General features: G+C 35.7%; 1 long non-coding RNA gene across 1 annotated transcript; it reads left to right on the top strand.

Annotated features, from left to right (window-relative positions):
• Window positions 1-4,926: 4,926 nt before the first annotated feature.
• LOC110033249 lies at window positions 4,927-19,528 on the top strand. Its single transcript, XR_002294923.1, has 2 exons — window positions 4,927-5,597; window positions 18,848-19,528. It is a non-coding gene; the product is annotated as an uncharacterized LOC110033249 (long non-coding RNA).
• The last annotated feature ends 639 nt before the right edge of the window (window positions 19,529-20,167 follow it).

Genomic DNA, 20,167 nt, shown 5'->3' with positions numbered 1-20,167 from the left:
CCAGGGTCGACCCTAAAGCCAAGTAATCCTATAGGGACTCTTTTTTGAATTCTCTTATAATGATCTTACCTACTAAATGCTAGAGGTTAAGATCAATATGTGGAATTTCAAGCTGAGTAAAAAGAAGAGTTTTTGAATTTCTAATGGTGGGGTACCTCTTCTAATTTTCTAAGACTAGTCAATAGGAAAGTCCTATGGCTAGACCTAGGCTACTAAAGAAGTTTTCTAGACCTCAACCAAAAGTGAGGTCAACAGCAGCAAAATGAACATTTCCCTTACGCAAAATCGACATTCCGAACCCGCCAACGCAGTTCATTTCATCATCTAGGGTTGTCCGGGCAACCTCGTCGCCGATCGGGTCAAAAACACGTCAAATTTGATTTCCGTTAAAATTTTGGTTCAAGCTCAATTGATCAAGATAGTGTATATGATTGTCATGAGAAGTTTAGAAAAGATTTAAAGTGATTTTGAGTTGATTTGATGAGTCAATTTGAAGGATTTTGGCCACTTAGTCAATTTTGGGGTGTTGGATTAGACTTGGGTTTGGATTAGGTCAAGGTTGGGTTATGTCCAAATTGATAGTTCAAAATGGTCTAGAGGAATGTCATAAATAGTTTTCAACATAAATTGGGTGTCAATTTTGGGATTTGGGCATTCAATTTGGTGACATGGCTAAGTTGGGGCAAAATTGAGGGTTTCAGATTTAAGTTGAAATTGGGCTCAAAGTATCGGTCAATTGGGTTGAAATTTAGTTTGAATTTATCATATGAAAGATGAATTTGAGTTTAGAACTGAAATTGGGGTAAATTGGGATCGAATTGAATTCAATTGAAGGGTTTAAGTTGGTTTTGGGACAAAATGCTAAGTTGGGTATTTTGGTGAAATCGAGGTGTCAACCATCTTGATTTGAGCCACAGACCAAATGAGTCTCCATTTGGGTCCTCTAGCATTTGTGCTAGCTAAACCCCAGCCTAGGGCTAGAGGGTCTGGGAGACCATCTACATGAGTTTCCCAAAGGATTAATGGATCAAAGTCAACAAGTTGGGTTTGGGTTTATGAGTAAATGAGAATGAAAATGAGTGAACAGTGAGTGAACTAGCTCCAGACCAACATCCAGGGTCAATCCTAAGGCCAAGCTGTCCTATTGGGATTCACCTTGAGCTCCCCATATTGACCTCATCTGCTAAGTGCTAGAAGTTAGAACCAATATGTGGAACTTCAAGTTGTAAAGAGGAGCTTGGAATTTCTAAAGGTGAGGGTTCCTTTTCTAGTTTTCTAAAAATAGTCAACAGAAAAGTCTTATGGTTAGACCTTAGGCTACTAAAGAGTGAAAACTAAACCTCAACCAAAAGTGATGTCAACAATGAACTTGCATATTTATCATAGAGAAATAAACTCTATATGTTAATGATGTAAATTTATGATTTGTTTGAGCATAATGTCTTGGCCTGTCACATATTATAGATATTTCGATTGTATTTGAAAATCACATGAATTTCGATAAAAAATAATTATGTTCAATGTTTATACATCATTAATCTCAACTTTTTTTAACAAATATCTTTTCATAACATAATTGCACTAGACATTCAACAAATTGGAGAAAGTTATAAAAAAAATATAATCAAACATACGATTAGTATAGCATTTTGTGAAAAAAATTACTAAAATTTACTTCGTAGGAAGAATCAGGAGAAACGTCTCAATGAATTTTTTTGAAAGTGGAGTTACGGCATTAGCATGTTTTCCTTCGCAGAAAAATTGTAATTTTGAAAAGAATTTAAAAAATATATTTTTAGCATAAAATCAAACGTGTTCTTCTTTTTCTAAAATAACAATTTGCAAACTATATTTTTTACCGAAGAACTTGGGTTTAAATAGAAATAATCCATGAGGGCTTTAAATCCTAATTGAATTTATACAAGAATATGTAAGGTATTTAAATCAATATTAAGAAAAATAACAATAAAAATCCTAACATAATCATCTTGTTAATGGTGATTTTAATAACACTATCAATGCTAGCGAGACGCGACTGACCCTCTGCGGCATGTCTGCATGTTGCGGGATTCGTTTTCTGGATTTCTGTAGTTAGAACCGTCAAAATAGCTCATTGTTAGCAAACAGTTCATGTTCAGTTCGTTAAGAAGCTCGTGTTCGATTTGTTCGCTCAGTAAATGAGCTAAACACGAATAATTTGTTTTTGTGTTCAATAAATAAACGAGACAAACATGCACTAATATTTGTTCGTTCGTGTTCTACTTATTTTGACTCGAAATCCACCTCATGTGGGTGACTAAAACCTACAACACCTAATAAAAACTACTCCTAGGGCAGCTAAGAAAGAAAATAAAAAGGTTTGAGAGAATCTCACAGTCGTGAAGGTTAAGAACGCATTCTCTTTGCTTGTCCTCGCTCCAACATTGCTCCAGCGAAAGAGCTTCACTCCTTCCTCATGGGATGAAGAAGAGGACCCTTCGAGAGTGGTTTTGGCAAAGTTATATCGAAGCTTGGAACTCTGGCGAGGTTTCCGGTGAAGCTCCCGACAATCCCTCTTAGCCTCCCTCCTTGAGGAAAATGAAGAGTCCCCTCTTTTGCTCCAAGTTCTCAAGCCTCCAAGAGAAAGAAGAAGCTCTTTGAGGAAGAAACTGGTGTTCTCCCTCTAGCACTCTCAAGCTATCCAAATGCTCTCCTCAGCTCTAGCTAGAATCCTCTCAATAGAGGGAAGAAAGAAAAAGAAAGCTAGAAAAATAAGAAGAAGAAGAAGAAGGATTTCTTCTTCACTTGAGCTCCTCCTCCATAATTCCCTCTTCCCTTTTTCTAGAGCTTTCTCCCTCAGTATGAAAAGTAGTGCAATCTCCCAAATGAGCTGCCTCCCTCCTCTTTTGTTTGATTTGCCACACTAGCCAACTTCCCACATGGTCTCTTCACCTGCCTGAACTTTCTACTTGACACAGCCTGGGAAAGCAACTCTTCGCATGGAAACAACATAATTTTTTGTGATCTCCCTTTAATTTGACTTCATGGGAATCATGCAGAGCTTCCCTGAAATGATCGCCTCCATCTGATGTGAAACGAGTTGAAACGACATGAAAAATTGGTCTTTAATAAAGGTGGGATGTCTGGGCGAGTATGCGCCTACTATCGGGTGCATATGTGCATGTTGCTCATGTTCACACATTTAGTTGCGTCTAAGAACAGTTTGGGGGTGCATAAGCACCTTTCTCTCAGTTTAGGAATGTTCCATGCGAAGCTTCAGTGTCTATGTGTCCCCTTCTCGGCATGGTCCAAAGAACCAACACCCAAAATGAGCTTTGGCACTTGTGCGCCAAAGGGGCTCTTAGTGCCTATGCGCCGCCCTAAAAAAAAATTCAGTTTTCAAATTTTTTTTCTTATCTTTTGTTCTTTGATAGCTTTCTTTGTCGAGGCTCGCATGGTGGATTCCTTTGGGTCCTCATACCATCATAAGACATCAAAGGATAAGAATAGGTCTGTCTATATTTTGGCATATCCCGCGGATGCACTGTATTGAGCAAAAATCCCCCCGTGTCGAGTATGACCCTAACGATCTAAAATTCAAGTTTTTACCTGAGTGCATGTAGGATGATTTTAATCGACCCAGATGCTATGGAAAGTCATGTATTGTTAAATTAAGACTCTATAGATCAAAATGAACATTCTAAAGATGTCAATTTGGGGATATTGGTGCCAACAGGTGTCCCGGATTTTCGCGAGGGTAGAACGGTCTAGGAACCCTAATTTTTCAAATTACATGTGGGAGAGTTTGATAACTCCCCTTAGCCATCGAGAGCTCAAAATAGACGGAATATGACCTTTATGGCAGCATAATGGACATCAAGCATGTCCCGTGTCAGAATTTACATCTCCCTGTGGAGAATTCTCTCAGGTAGAGTTGAATCAATACCGATCCTGATTCTGTGCTTGACGCACATACCAGGAGGTTCTATCAGATGTCTTAGACTACAAGAAACTGAAGACAATCCTGTATCATTCACGTAGACATTCTGAGCATGTGACAACCAAAATTTACGCCAACACCTAGTCGATGATGCTTTTCCTTTGATGGGATTGCCTCAATTAATTATGTTGATAATCTTCAGAGTGAGCATTTTCAAACAGCTATACCACCTCAGTTATTTAGCAAGCATTCTTTTAATCGTTACATCGAGCTTATAACTATATGATTAAAGTTTAAGGTGTTCTTCCTAATAAGAACCATATGTGTCTCTTTTACCAATTCTTTGAAAGAAAGCATCATAGATGACTGAGATTATTTAGTTAATTTAGCCTTCTCGATTGAGTAGACTACTTAATTTTTTTTTGACAGAATTATCTCGATCAGCTAACAGATACCTGTTAAGAAAGGACACGTTATTTGATAGTCCACCTCGACTAACTAGTCGAACCCTCAGCCATCCATGTCCACTTTATTGGCGTGGATGTGTTTTAAACCTTTACTTGGTAAACTACATTGTCTACCAAGAAAAAATTGGGTATGCTTCTAATAAGTGCACTTTGTCATGACGACGCAACACACTTGTTGGGAGTCCTTTTTGACATCTATGTTTTATGTCTTTCATGTCTAATACATGATTTGGGTGTTAAAGAAATGATACATGTGCCTGCGTGACTCAAAAAGTCGACAAATCACTTGGCGCACTAATTAAGCTCAAAATGACTCAATTATCGATAAATTTGTCCAGACAATCTCAGATGATGAAACAGACTACACATTCGAAACTTTAATTTTGCATGAGGAGGACAACCATTACCATATTTCATGCATAGACAAATAATAAGTAAATTGAGATATAAACAAATAATATGTAAATTTAGAAAATTAAATCAGAAAATAAATATATATGTATAAAGGGATAAAAATCCTTTTAGAGTAAAAAAGGAGCCCTCCTTGATTTGGAAGGCACAATGCCCTAGAGCCCTTGCGCCGCAACCCTTCCTTCTCTCGGTCCACGCCGGCGACATTCCGCCGGCATCCCCGACGCCAGCTCCAAGCTCCATTCCTCCTTACGCCGGAGGGCTCGCCCGTGACTTTCTCACTCCTAGCCTGCTCGGCTTTCCCCGCCTCTCTGACTGATACCCTTGACGTCGGCCTCCATCTTCACCGGCGAGCAACCCTTCCGGTGGTCTCCCCTTTTCCAGCTAACGAGCCCTGCCGTCGTTCTCTCTCACCGACGATTCATGCACGGCATGCCCTAGCGGCCCGGTTTCTTCAAGCGACCAACCCTCCTGGTACACTCTTCAATTCGCGGCGCTCAGAGATTTGAAATTCTCATTGTTCTTCTCCTGTGGGGTCGCTCCTACCTGAAACCATGGAGGCAGATGCAGGAAGGGAAAACTCCCGCCAGCGATATCCCTGTAGGTAAGCTCCCGCTGGCCGCCTCCTTCCCTCCTTCTACTTTCGGCCTGGAGCTTCGCCAGAGCGCCTACCTTTGGCGGGTTGCGACCACGTTGCGGCATATAGAGTCAAGAACAACCTCCCTCACGAAGGTCTGTCGGTGGCCCGGACACTAACGGTTTGAAGCTGGCAAAGGGAATGCGGCTGCAACCATGCGAAGGTATAACTCCTTCGAAACTTGATGCCTTTCTTTTCTAGCAAGCCTCCTAGGTTCTGTGTTAGAGAAATGGGATTATGTTCTGTGATTATAGGAAACCGCTAGGTTAGGAAGCCGTTTTCATGGACTACCCCTATGAATCTGAGAGATTTTCCCCTCAAAACTTAGCACATTGACCTAATCTTTAAGAGACCCACTAATCCCGTGATTGTTTGGCGGTTTCACCCATTGGTGAATGGGTTGAAGCCATCTTGATCCAGAGAACGAGGAAATTCATTTGATCCTCATTTCGTAGATCGTGAAAACTATGTCCGCGAGGGAAAATCTTCATTTTCGTGAATGTTTTCTTTTCATGAAAAAGTTCCTTCTTGTTTGTCAAATAATTAGAGATAGGCCATCTGTTACGTTGTGTAATGAGCCATATCTATGACTTCACTCCCACCTTATATCTTATATGAGATCGCTAGGAGTGTTTGGACTTGCCATCAAAATGTAATTTAGTATATTTGCATGATTGCGTGTAATCATTTTTTAAAATATGCATTTTAAAAAATGATCAATTTTGCATGCTTTTCGTCCCAACATCATGCGACACTTTCGGCTGTCCCTTGTTAGACACCTTGATCGGTCAACCGATATCGGTTGGCTTGGCCGCTTGTTTTAGGTCGGCTCAACCTGCCTTCCAATATCGTTTGGGTCGATCGGTGGTCCCTCGTCAGATGACATGATCGTTCAACCTATATCGGTTGGCTTCGCCGTATACCTTTGTTTGGCCAACTTTGATTGTTTAGCATGTTGCATTTTGCATGTTCATGCATACATAAAACGTCTTTCTCGTCTTTTGCATGTGATTGTCACATTTAGTGCAATCACATCGAGCTTGCGAGCTATATGTCATGATATATGAATTTGGGCTTTGTTCAATACACTACGTATGTTCGCTTGAGTGACCATAAAGTACTAAACCCCCGTTGGGTTACAATGTGACTTCACCTTTTGGAACATTCATATTGTATTTAATCGTTTAATACGCTACACATGTTCTCTTGAGCGATCGTATCATGCTAAACCCCCTTTAGAGTATAATGTAAATGTTCACACTTGTTATAACATTAATATTGTACTCAATCGTTTAGTACGTTACACATTTGCTTGAGTGACCTTAGCGTGTCGAAGCCGCTTTGGAGTATAATGTGAATGTTCACATCTGTTAGAACATTGCATATGTTCACTTGAGTGACCGGAGCGTGCTAAACCACTTTTGGGAGTTCAATGCGAATGTGCACACCTGTTGGAACATTCATATTATGCTCAATCACTTAGTGTGCCACGTATGCTCGCTTGAGCGACCGTGACATGCTATCTCATACTTGCATCTTGCATGCGCTTCACCTGACCCATTTAGATGACAAGTTGATTCGTTAGATGAGTGTTCCATTTGTTGGTTGTAATACTCAAACGAGCATTGCTAGCCAGAATGTGAGGCATGTTATTTAAAATGCCACCCCCTATAGTGACGTATTTTATATCTCTTGGATCTTTAGGACGGGGTAATGTTGGTGACTCCATCAAATTTATACTCCTAGACTTTACTCTGCTCAGTGCACACACACTCTTAGATGTTGTAATTAGAATATTATGCAGTATATGGTTTGCTAGACTATGACTAGGGTGCTTAAGTAGTCTTTTTCATGCCATGACTACTGTTTATTGTTGATTTGTGCCCTAACGAGACATTTTTGTGTGCTGCTTTTGTGTGTTTACTAGGTGTGAAACATGCACATTAGTATATCAGAGGCGGTTTAGCATCTTTTTTACAGGTGTTGTTAAGCTCTCCTTCGACCGAGCATGGTTCTCTACGTTGCATATCGATAGTTTTATGCTAAATTCATTTTAATATAGGTCAAGGCTTTTTCTCAGACTTTATTATGAATTTCTTAGAGTCATTAGGGGAGTTTGTGCTTGGCACGAACTCCAGACTGCTTGACACCGGAAGCACACTTTGGGGTGCTTGACATGGGAATTATATGGCGGGACCAGGAGCAGTTAGCTCCTATCCCGTACCTTAATTCTAGATTTCTTTGTTGCATAGCATTAGGACCACACATGATCATGCAACACAGAGCCTGACCGCTATCTTTTGCTTTCTGGGATTTGTTGCAGACCCAACGACACCCTAATTTTCTTATTATTTATATGTTTGGTTTTATTTACTTTGTGTTGTGTGTATGCCTGCGATATATAATTTAGGCTTTTTAAGGACATAAAATAATTTTTTTATAAAAGTCATAATAAAAGATTAAGATTAATTAAATTTTAAGATTAAAATATTTTAACTATTTAAAATCCTCATTTTACTTTTCTGCATGATCTTCATTCTAGTTTTAAAATGGGCTACATGTAGAGGTTTAAATGAGTCGAACATGAGCGAGCCCAAGTTCAGCTTTTGTTCGACTCATTAAAAAATGCCACTATTCGTGATCAACTCGTTTATATTTCGAAAACAAAAAAATGTGTTCGCGTTCATCTCCTTTGTTTAACGAGCCGAACAAGAGCTGCTCACAAACACAGAGTAATTTTGACAACCCTAGTCACGCAGCCGTACTTCTTAAGGGTTTGGGAAAGATTTAAATCTTATTATTTATATTAACACATCATTTAAATATAATTTAATATATTTTTATTCTATTTTTTAATTAATAATTTTACTTGATTATAAATTTTTGGAGCCTTGTAGTATTTAAAAAAAAATAAATTGACTACAAGACTACGCAGATTTATAATCAAGTAAAATTAGAACGCACAAATCTTTGCTCGTGTTCGACTAGTTTATGTATCGAGCGCAAAAAATTATTCATATTTGACTCGTTAACTTAGCGAACTAATCAAACACGAGCTTTTTAACGAGTCGAACAAGAACCGTTCGCTAATAATGAATCGTTTTGACAACCCTAACTGCATGCATAACTATTACTCAAGTCATATTAATTGCATCATATTGCTTGTGGCCCAACATAGATTGTTTATTTAGGTGGTTATCAATCACGCTTAGGGTGTTAGAGTCTTCCCTGACCCCAGACATGGTCTAAGTTCTTTGTTGGAGAGTTTTTAGCTTTGTAGTTGTACTTCTCTTTTCTCTCTTTTTATAGTGGTTTTTTTGTCGTTTGCTTAGTAGGTATAAGTCCCACCACTTTGAGCTCTATCTACAGAGGGTCATGGGACTTTCTTTCTTTTGACCTTAAGACTACTAGGATTCCCTTAGACGACATAATTCATGGATTGCTGACAATGGGGTCCCTGGTCGGTTTGGGTCAACTATCTTCTCGACCATGTAGACTTAAGATTTCCGTAGCTTGGGATGAGGAATCCATGGTATGATGACCCGGTTACATCTACTTACTTAGGGATTCCTCACCTTTTTTTGAGCCCTTTTGAGCCCAGTCGTCCTTTGACACTTCGTTAATGTCATCTTGTTGACCTCGATTGCCGATAGACCACCGTAGTGATTCACCGTCTGCCGTTATGGCTCAGTTAAGTTTTGAAGCATAGGAATGTTCCTGTCAAGTCGACCTGGTTATTTCCCAGGCCTCACTCATTGATGTGTCATCGTCCATTTGTGGATATGAGGGATTCATCCTCTCCTATGTGGCTCGGTATAGGCTTCCTAGGTGGCGAGACGTTCTTGGTTGAATTAAACATTCTTTTTGTGACCTATCCACCATTTATCGTGATAATGTAAACAAATCGTATTTTATCGAGAGTATTCTTAGGTATCCCCCAATATGTAATTAACCAAAGAGATACATTCTTTTGGGAGTGCTCTTGATCCCAGAACAAAAAATATTTTTTTTTGTTTTCTGGTTATGAGTGACTTATGTAGGGATTTTCTTCGTGAATATCATGTTTTGAAGTATTTCCATCCAATTTTGTTTAGATGTATACTCTCGACCTATCACACGGGGATTAACTTACAAAAGTCATTTTTTAAAAAAAATTATTTGTCTAAATTTTGTTGTATATCCCAACTTTCTGGTTCCTTCTCTCTTGGGATCATTTCTATGATCTGAGAAAGAGATTTATTTGGAAAAGAAAATCATACGACAATAATCTTAACTAAAAAAATTATAATCTTCAAATGTTCTATTTTTGGGACACTTATAGTATATTCTCAGATAACTAGCCTGTCTTGAAGTATACTCGAAACATTACATACCACAGTTGCATTACACAACTCTAAAAGTATTCCAAATCCTTAAACTCGTATTTTTTAGAATGCAAAGTTTAATGCTTAATCAAAAAATTGGAGTATATGTGTGATAGAACTAGCAAGTAAATAAAAATATTATGGCTCAAAGTCAGCTTAAATGAATGTACAGTTAATCACAATATGAAGGCAGGTGACCCAAAAAGAAGGAGATCTTAGTTGTATTTAAGCATTAATAACCTAACTCGTATATGTCAGAAAAAAAAAGCATCATAAAAGCCATTCAAAAGAACCCTTAAGGACATATGACTCATCATACACCTCAAGAAATAAATACTAAAGCGAAACCGAGCATAATACACAACATAATATTTATAAGCACATCATACGTATACATAAAAACAACACAATAATCTGACTATGACAAATACAAAAATTCGACAATTACAAATAACTATAAATTGTTAACCCTTAACAAAAAAAAAATTTAGACGCGTTGGCTTTCATGGAAAAACCTAAGATGATAAACACTTCGTCCAGCTGCAATTGCCATGAACACCTCTCTTTTAGTTGAGTTTATGAGCAACTTGGTAGAAAATAAGTACAGTAGAATGTCATCATAAAATTTAGGATCATCTCAAGTGTTCTAATAACATAAAAAATGGAAGGAGGATCGTGTGATGAACTTGGCTCAGAATGCAAATCTGAATGTGTTGCAAATAATTTAAATTTTAGGAGAAGGTGATTTGTCTATTGCATAATCACCTCTTTCCTTATTTACTAATCTCAACTTGGCTCGGAAGACAAATCACCTTCTCTTAATGAAATAGTAAATAAAAATCGGAGTAAATAGAAATTGTAAAAATTTAGGAAAGATGAAGTTTAAAACTTGAAATTTTTTTTTGACTCATAATCATTATAAAGAATTAAAGAATCTACCATTAAACCACTAGAATAAGGCAGATGACCCATAGAAAAGGCAATCTCGGTTGCCTTACACCAGTGTCGGACAAACTCTTATATCGAGGCACATAGCAACATAAAGGCCTTCCAAAAGAAACTCGAGTCATATGACTTATCATTGCCCCACCCCCCACCGCAAGGTCATCAACACATGTTGCGGCATACCATTCTCATCAATTGATATTTTGGCATACCAAATAAACAAAAAATTATTCACATAGATGCCATAATCAAATACACCTGGATGTACACTTAAAGAAGAGAGCCCAAAGAAATCAAAATTTTCGCCATAAATGTCATAACCAAAATGATACGGACAAAATGCTACGAGACACTAACAAATCACACAAGTCTGCATGTCGTCTAAGTGGTATACGAAATAGAGTCCGTGTAACCATCCTACAAGGAACAAATGAATTCCCAAAATGTGAAAAATTCTAGCCTGTTGGTTTTGAGTCTAGCTTGAAAGTTTGAGTATTGGCAATTTATTGAAAGTTTCTAACTTAATTTCAAAAAAATGAAAATCCCAATTTAAATTGTGAGAGGTTAGTCTAGGAAGTCAAATATCTCTCCTAATTCGAATCCTAAAAACTAGGGTTGATGAAGTGATAATTATGACGGTAACTATCTGGAAAAAAACTTCTTTCTTAGCCGGTGCAAATAAGGAAGTTAAAACTATCAATCAATTTAGTTCCCTAAATTTAGTGAAATCCCCAAATGTCGTATATTATCAAATGATAACACTAAACTACGAGCAATATTTCTATTACCCTAGTTAATGAATTTTATCCAATTTGTTCTACTATAAATTCACCCAAAACTCCTATTTCACCATGATTTTTATCAATTTTATTAACCTAATCAAATGTAAATTAAAACTGAAAGGATAAAATACTACCACAATCAATGATCGAGCAAATCACATAAATAATATAAAAAAACCCTATAATTTTTATTCACCAAATCAAAAAGAGAAAAGGGTTTTAGTGACTACTCATGCTTTGAAATAACACAATAGATGTTTTATTCATCAAAATAACTGAGTGCAAGTGCGTTTAGAAAGATAGACCGGGATTACACACTTAAGATGCGATAGGAGCTCGTGTTCTCCACTCCTCCTAAATATTATTATCTCCCTCGGACGATCTTTTCTCCCTCATACAATTCTTGATCTATTTGAATCTTCCTTACAAAATGCCTCACCACACACAAAAATTCTAGAGGAAAGTCCAAAGCCAAATGTGTAAGGCTGCTCTGCCTCCTTCAGTCGAATTCATCTTTTGTAGCCGTCAAAGACTTTATGTGAGTAAAAAACACCATAACTCTCTATGTCAGTTCGTCAGCTCTGTGCTTTTTGTTGGGTGTGTAGGAGCTTATTCTCTCTATAAAGAAGTAGCATTGGTATCTAGTAGGTAGCGCGGTGACACCAAATGAAGCGGTGCAAGGTTCTGTAGGGGGTGCCTAAGCGCCTTTTATCTAGCTCCAACACGCTAAAGTGGTTCTCAAGGGAGCACCTATGAGCCCCATACTTGGCACCAAGGCCCAAGCTTACGGGTTGTAAGGTGCTAGGATGGCGCGTGTGCACCTAATTTGTCACGTACGAGCTGAACTAGTGCGGGCACAACCAAAGGTGGCGTGTACGCCCCCCTCAATCACCTCGCCCGGTGGCTCCATTAGATTCCTTCTATTTCGGTACAATATCTTATGATGCACTTATTTTTATCTAGAGTTGCACATAAAATACCAGAAAAATCATAAATATGAACAAGTAATAAATAAATTACAAGAAAAATTAGATAGTTTTTATCATATATTTCATACACGTTAACATTTTTCAAACTTACACATTACTTACCCTCAAGTAATTTCAAAATATAATATTAGAATTTAATACATATTAGGAAAGATTATAGATTAAGAGTTTTAGCTAGCTTTAATAATTCAGTAATTATTTAAATTAAAGTTTTCAATCCATCTTTACAAGCAGAATTCTGGTAACAACTCACTAACATCATGATATAATTCACAATAATATAATATTTATATTATTCTTCTTAAATTATTTAAGTGAAGTCAGAATTTTCATGAAATTAATACTTCATAACTAAATTTTGGTTAACAACACACCTAAACAATATTAATTTTGTTATCATCAAGTTAACTATGAAATTTCAAAGTTAATTTCAAAGTTAAGTTAGGAAAGTTTTTATTCTTTTACTTATTAGATATGTTTATCAGCTCTAATTTTTAATTTGAGTCTAATCTCACGCTTCTCCTCCCAGGTTCCTAAACTTTTGTCTTTGTAAGTATGAACATCTTTGATTTTTTTTTTTCTCCTTTTCTTTTTAAGGATGATTACTATATCTAGTTAAACGTGTGTGTATATATATATGAGAAAGAATTGAGAGAAAGAAGAATCCCCACCTTGATTTGTGAATTGAAGTTTGGATGGAAGAAAAATGAGTGTGCCAATATTTCAACAATTTGATGTTATTTATAGGTCAGACTCAGTGTTATTTTTGAATGGGAGAGGTGGTAGATAGGGATCTAATGGTGGTAGGTAAGTTGTGGTTGAACGAGTAGGTAGGAGAAGGGAGGCGTGCATGCGCCAAAATAGTTCCTACACGCCCAATGAAACTGCAATTTAGGCGCCAAAAATGTAACGCCAATGCATTGAGATGATGCACGTGTGCCCATCAGGGGGCGCGTATGCGCTGAAGAACAGGGTGCTTTTGCGCTTAATAAGTGGCATATATGCGCACCCGTTTAATAAGGAAGTGAGGAGGGCACATATTCATGCTAGATTTGCCATATACAAGTCAAATTTGGGGAAAAGGGGGGGGGGGGGGGGGGTGTGTGGGGGGGGTGTGTGAAGGTTCAAATGATATGCCAATATCTTGAGGGTAACATGTAACATCTATCATAAAGGCAACACAAGTTCATAACCATTAAAACAATAACCTGAAGTCACAACACACTCTCAAAAGATAAAAAAACAATTAACACCAAATACAATGTTAAGCTAAAGTTTTCAAGTAAACGCTAGACTTTTCAAAGCAAAAGATACAAAAGATAACACTTGGGTTGCCTCTCAATAAGTGCTTGGTTTTTTTTTTCAGCTAGGCAATGTCAGATCTTACTCTTTGGGCTGACCCAAAGTCAGTGTCTCTCTAAGGCCAATCCTATCACCTCCTAAGTATAATTTTATTCTTTGTCCAGTAACATTAAACATTTGGGCAGTCTTTTTATTTTCAATCTCAATGGCTCTAATTGGTTATACCTTAACCATAATGAACGGTCTAGACCACACGATTTTCAATATTTATGGAAATAATTTCAATTGGGAATTATAAAGTAACACTTCTTGTCCAGGCTCAAAATATTACTTAATCATGTCATTTTCTCATTTTTTTTCCCTTAAAGATTTCGACACTCTCAATGGTTTTCTCTCAAATTTACTCTAATCTGTTTAAATGACATCTATAAGCACTCTCACAAGTGGTGAGTCTACACATTGCAACTCACTTTCAGTTGAGTTTAGGTCAGTTTCCTGAAGATGATTAAGAGAGAAAATACGTGATTGGTTTCTTATGCTAGTATAGTGAGCAGTCTGACGAATGTCATGATTCTTTCTAGATCAAACACTGCACAGTTAATTGGTATTATTAGAATGTCATGCATAATCTAGAAATGAGTCATTGGTAGGAAGTGAAGAATTCTAAGGTATCTGAAAGGTATTGTTGATGTCGGCATAGTTTTTCAAAGATAGACATTTATTACTGATTTATGTGTAGGCTATACTAATTTAGACTATGCAGGTGATATAGATTAACATAGCTCTATGATTGGTTATTTATTCATATTGGTAGAAGTTCTACTTAGTTGGAGATTGATTCTTAAATCTACCATTGCATTGTTTACTATGGAAGCTGAGTATTTGACAGTTACAGAGGCAATGAAGGAAGCAATATGGAAGCAGAATCTACTGAATAACTTAAGAGTTGATTAAGAGTCTCTGACGATTTTCTGTGATAATTAGAGTGCGGTATTCTTAGTCATAAATCTAATTCATCATAGTCATACTAAACACATTGATGCGAAGCACTACTTTATTCTTGATTGATGATGACAATATTCTATTAAAGATGACAGATTCAAAGAATAAATCCAACAACATTGCTCACAAATGCACCACCTATCCAAAAGTTCACCTATTGTAAAAGTTTGGTCAATATCCGAGCTCATGATTGACGAGCATTTTGAAGGTCTACGTAAGGCTTGATCCTTTCAGGAGAGGGAGTACGTAGGCTACCTTCTTAGTGCAATCATTGTCGTATTAGAGCTCATTTTGATTATCTCCCACTTATATGGAAGTGACAGATGACATGAAGATTGTTTTGAAAAGTATTAAAATATAATTGTTGTAAATTAAAAAGTGTGTTTATTAAGAATATTGATATTTGGTAACTTAATTAGGGGAGATTTAATTATATGTTTTTTCTATATTATGAAACATAATTTAAGGAGAAATAAATATATGATATTTCTTATATTTAAAATATTCCTAATTAGTATAACCTAACCCTCTCTTATTTATGTGAGAGATTATGGACTATTTGGGTGTGTTGATTTGTAACCGTAATTCAACCATTTTTTTCTTCTTGGAACTTGATGATAGTGGAATAATCTCTTCCCGTGGGCGTAGGTGAATTTTTCCCGAACAACATAAGGCGCACCGTGTTAATTTGTTTGTTTGTTCTGTGAATTTATTTTCCGCCTACTTTTTCACCCAAAACTATCGTTTCATCGCAATGAGTTCTAGCTAGAGAGGCAACTACAAGATCATGGCATCCAAAGACTTTTGTAACTCTCATCTTTCTCCTTCGCACGCTATGCTCCTCCCGAAACCATTGTGGAAGGTAACTCCATCTTTCTCCGCCTTCCTTTTTTGTGTGCTTCCCTTAAATCCTTCTTCCAACGTGATTTACTATATCAAGGCAAAATGGAGGAAAAACAGATTTAAGAACATGCAGGAGTTACATGTCATTTTTTATGTTTGGCGGGATTTAGGTTAAATCCGGCGTGCCACTTGTTTTGCTTGTGACATGTTCCAAGTACTTGCCGCTTCACCAAACTTCATGGGAATTGAGTAATATATGTATGTAAATCACAAAAAAAGAGAAAGAGAAAAAAAAAAAAAAGGTAGAAGGGTAAAATCAAGTCAATTTATTGGTACCTAACACCATATGACAAAATAGAAGTTATTTCATCCAGCTGCAAGGCCAAACCTTTGACCCATGAGAAAAGCATTTAAATTGTAACCTTGATTCCAACTATTTCCCAGCCCCATGGTCTTCTCGTCTAATGTTCCGAGCATATAGTGCATCAGTTTGAATTTAACTTTGCATAATACATCAAGGCACCAAGATCACTTTTCTTTATTATTTTATTAAGTATAAAAGGTTAAGTAATAGATATATAAATATAAAATTTTCTTATGATATCTACATAAATAGCCGGAAGAATATATATACCTTATATATATATATATATATTTCAATTAAAATATAAAAAATCAAGTCCAAATGGTTCAAAATTTTGAATTTATTATGACCTATAAAATACATTCAATACTGAGTTGACATCTCAACATAATAAATTTGGGCTTGGCTTATGCAATGAGTTCATTATCAATTTCGCTCAAATGGTCGAATTGCAGCAAAACACATTCTACTAATTATTAGTATCCAAAATTATGCTCGAAATGACATGAGAATTTATAGACCTATAACTTCAATGTCCAATAAAATCCATAATATTTTCTTTAGCCTAGCTAAGCCTTGATTACTGACTCTTGGAATTATAGATATGAGTTCCTATGAAAATATGAAGAATCCATTGATATAGTCGTTAGATAGAAATTTATGTCATCTATGAATGATTTATATTTATGATGAATAATAAAGTTATGTTCAAATTATAAATTTTGTGTTCTTATTATTCAAAACTAAATCATTATAGTTTTAGAGGATTATTTTTTCCAACTTCAGAGAAAAGGAATGAATTTTGAATATAACGTCGTAAATAAGACTATTAATTACTTAGGATTGAGATAATTTAATTTATAATTATCTTATTGATATAATTTTAATATTCAATATTAAAATAAAAATTCTTTGATATCCACTTTAATTATTTTTCAATTTTATATATTTATATCATTTGGAACTCTCCCTTTTAGAATGAATGGAGATGAATCGTACTAGTAATATTACTACATCAGGCTGTTAACTTTACTTTATTAATGCCACAATTTGTTAGATTATTATTCCTCAACTTATTCTACTTCTGTGATATATATATATAGACATAGTCATGCACCCATATGATGTGACATCAATTAATTTTATCATTCGTTTTGAATCTAGATTATCCAAACCAATGATTTAAACATATTTATAGTCAACAAGAAGAACCCGTTGATAGCAAAATTGGTCCAATTTGAGTTATAAAAAGTTCAGATCAAGCCATTAAATTTTATTTTGAGGCTTTAAATCAACAGTTGAATGGTCTAATGAATTGTAAGTTTGACATACTTTTAGTCAAATCAAACATCTCGATGAGAGAAATCCAATAAGCTTATGCATACTTAATTATAAAGTCTTTTAGTCAAATCAAGCATCTCGATGAGAGAAATCCAATAAGCTTATGCATACTTAATTATGAAGTATTTAAAGCCCTCAGATCATTAAAAAAATCTCTATGTCCATGAGAGATTAGTATGACCCGATTGATCGGGTGATTATGGGAGTTATTCATTGAATGAACAAAATGCATCTCCTCACCACTATCGACAATCATCTGGCAGTCGTTGTCGACCATATATGTAAGGAAATATTCCTAGTATGATGATGGGGTTATGTCACAGTATTCTAGATGTGATGTAAGGAAGTATTCCAAGTATGAGATAACAAATTTTCTTGAATACTGTGTAATGACGTATCCCAAACATGGTGTATTAAAAACCCGATAATAACCATCAGTGGCAACAACTTGTGATCGTTGTGTTCAAAATATAATAAATTTTTTCTCAGACCAGACATTTTTTGTACATTGTGTACGAACAAGTGTTGTACTTGGTGTTACAGTGTAACTCTTCTTTTCTAGTTGTGGGACAAAAGTCTATCTTTGTATTTACAAACTTATAGTTGATTACTTTGAGAGGGCTAGGCCCGTGACTTTTTCTCTTTTTAGGTTTTTCCACGTAAAAAGACTTGGCGTGTCTATATTATCGGTGCGTGTGTTGGATCTTCGTACAACTCTGAGACATTAATTATAACTCTACCGTTACGAATCTTCTAGCATACAATAATATGTATACGATCATATCAATAATTATAGAAATTTCAATAAAATTTATTAAGCATCACATTCATGTATATAAACATCAACTAAAGTCACCATTTTATATAATTAATTTAATAATAAATATCCAAAGTAAATTATTTCCTAGGCAAGTTCACCAAAACCAAAATTTTCCCTCTTTCTTTTTTTGAAGAAAAGGTCTATGATATAATCTTCTTCACCAACTTTCCCAATCAAGAGTAGGTTCATCATTAAGGGAGGACTATGCTTTTTGCATTATGAAGCTTCACATAATAATCTCATAAGCAATCATGACTTTCTCTTATTATACTAAGAGCTCATCATCGGTAACCTACACTTTCTCCTATAAATTTTCTTTTTGGTAGAGTGAAAAAACACATGTAAATAAATCAAAGATTTAGGATTTCATAAAATATCCAAAGTAGAATTAGTGCATCATGCATTTCTTCACTTATAGTATCCATCATTTCATCTATCATTTGAACTTTATCCACTATTTTGTTTATATTCAATTTACTTTCATGTGTCTAGCCTTGCCAAATTGCAAGCGCACACAATTGTGAACTTTTGGATTGGCTTTTCTTTTAAGAGTTATTCTAGAATTCATTGCCACAACAAGGTGAAGTGCTTGTTTGAGATCTTTTTGCTTTCTAATTTCTGTTTTTATTTTTTACTTTCACTTTAAAATATGTTTATTCAGTCAAAAGTGATCCCGAATGGCCGTGGAATTTGTTTTTTTTCAATAATTCAAAGCAACACAAGAAGATTTCATTGATTCTTATCTCTTGATGTCCTCGCTGAAGATCAAGTCACAGGTATCATGGAGCTTTTAACATTCTTTACGTCTGCTCTGACTTTTTCATACAATGAAAGTCAGAGCAGCGTTTGTTGTCAACTACACAATACAACTGTCAATGCCTGTTTGGTCAAAGTGATCTCAACCCATCTTGCAAAGCTCATGGCAATGGGCTTTAGCTCAAAGGAAGCTAGATGTAATTTGTTGGAGCAGTGATAATCTTCAATATGAATTTTTTATGTTTTTAAGATCATTACCATCAAACTTATCTATCATCTTCTCCATATCCTCGCATGTACTGATCTCGTTTACTTGTAGAAATCCAGAAGACAAATTGTGACGGTAAATACGATAAAAAAGTATGTGAATGAGCGCAACAATCAGTAAATAAAAAACTGTTAGAAAAAAACCACCAATAACTATATATATCTAATTAATAATAATAAATGTAGGCATTGTTATACTCATTCATGCATGCAACTGTATAAACCTTGCCAAAAGAGCATATTTTTTTTTTTTAAATATAATCATGTTGTGCAAGGTTCAAGGAATATTAATCTACTAATAAAGATGCTGAAGTGAGAGGGATTAAAAGGAAAAAAGAAATTAGGGTTGAAAATTTTGGCTTCAATCAATTTTCAATCAAAATCATATTGCGGAAAAATGATCACAAGAATTTGAGAAATACATAACATATCTAACAGAAATACATAACAAAGTAATCTAGAAAAAAACATCAAGATTTAATATGGAAAAACCCGAAAATGGGAAAAAATCACAGAGTTATATCACGACAAAAAAATTCACTCTGAAAGTAGAAATGCATATAAATTTTCACTACTCAAAATTTCTCTCTGTACCATTGGAATTTACAACAACTCCGATCCAAATTCCTTTGTGATTGCACAACATAAATAATTCTCACTGAAACCCACCTCTCAAACTTCACTGCTCTACACAAAAGTTGTTCAAGAGTTCACTGCATGTTAAAGATATTCAATAGAAATAATTCTTCCTCGTTTGCTCTAAATCAAGAGTTTAAAAACTAAATTGGAAGATTGTTTGCATCACTTTTTGATGCCGTTTGATGTCCACTCGAGCGTTAAGGGAATGTGTTCTGTCTCTGGTAGTCCAAGACATCCATTTAGACCTCCTGGTATGTGTTTTGAGCTCGGAATCAGGATTTATATCGATTTAGCCATACCCGGGAAAGCTCGTTGTCGG

The sequence above is a fragment of the Phalaenopsis equestris genome, unplaced genomic scaffold (assembly GCF_001263595.1).
Source record: "Phalaenopsis equestris unplaced genomic scaffold, ASM126359v1 Scaffold001116, whole genome shotgun sequence".
Lineage (NCBI taxonomy): Eukaryota > Viridiplantae > Streptophyta > Magnoliopsida > Asparagales > Orchidaceae > Phalaenopsis > Phalaenopsis equestris.
This window is presented reverse-complemented; position numbering and strand designations above follow the sequence as displayed.